This window comes from Desmodus rotundus, chromosome 12, assembly GCF_022682495.2.
Source record: "Desmodus rotundus isolate HL8 chromosome 12, HLdesRot8A.1, whole genome shotgun sequence".
Classification (NCBI taxonomy): Eukaryota; Metazoa; Chordata; class Mammalia; order Chiroptera; family Phyllostomidae; genus Desmodus; species Desmodus rotundus.
Genome location: NC_071398.1, coordinates 54,291,708 through 54,292,595, shown reverse-complemented (window position 1 = coordinate 54,292,595; position 888 = coordinate 54,291,708). Strand labels below are relative to the sequence as shown.

Sequence of the window (888 nt, the reverse complement as noted above, 5' to 3'; positions counted from 1 at the left end):
CACTTGGCACTGGCCCCTGCTCTCTGCCTGGCGTGACAGCTTGCGACGGCACAGCCATTCATCTCAGGTTAATAAGGCAGGAGGAGGTTAAAATGCTGTCTGCGGTGCTTCCTGTGCCAGCTCAGGAAGTCCAAGGACACCGGGGTTTCGCTGGGTCCCAGTTTGAGCTTAAGAGGTAGATCGTCTGTCTTCAAGTCGTTAATGAAGAAGGCAAGGAACAGCCTAGTCAGACGGTGCCATTGCGTGCAGGGACATTTCCTCACAACACAGCGGGGGCTGCCCTGTCTGCTCCGCCCCACACCGTCGGGCGCTCTGCACCTCTGCTTGCGTTCCCACGACAGTGATGACATTGTGCACTGGTCGTCTGCCACCGAGGCCAGTCCAAGCCTGACAGACGTCGCCAAGAAAGAGACTGAGGCAGGGCATTTTCGTTTTATACAAGTATACCGTTCTTTTGTTTTTTAATTACTTTATTGTTTTTCAGGTACAGTTGTCTGCATTTCCCCCCACCACTCCCCCTAAGACACCTAGGACCCACTTAGGCCCCGCTGGGATTCGAACCCAGGATCTCCTGTTCACTAGACAGGCGCTGTAACCAACTGAGCTCCGGCGCCTAGCTCGTTTTATAGAAGTATACCGTCTTGTGGCCGTTACTCCTATTTTTGAAAGCAAGATTACCGCATTCTCCAGCTTCGGGGACTGCTGTGAAGTGAAACGGTTGCTAGATGGAGCGACGTCTTCCTCCGCAAGTGTCGGTGCTTCTAGGAATCCCGAACATGCCAATCACGCCCTCCGCTCGCTTCACTTTGAGTCCGTTCCACAATTATTTTTAACCCAGCCCTGCCCTTCCAGGGGAGGGAGAGGGCTGTGGAAACCTCCGCGCGATAC

The 888-nt window shown here is 54.1% G+C and overlaps 1 non-coding gene across 1 annotated transcript; it reads right to left on the bottom strand.

Moving 5' to 3' along the window:
* Positions 1-540: 540 nt before the first annotated feature.
* On the bottom strand, positions 541-614 carry TRNAT-AGU (transfer RNA threonine (anticodon AGU)). The gene has a single exon. It is a non-coding gene; the product is annotated as a tRNA-Thr (tRNA).
* Between the last annotated feature and the right edge of the window lie 274 nt (positions 615-888).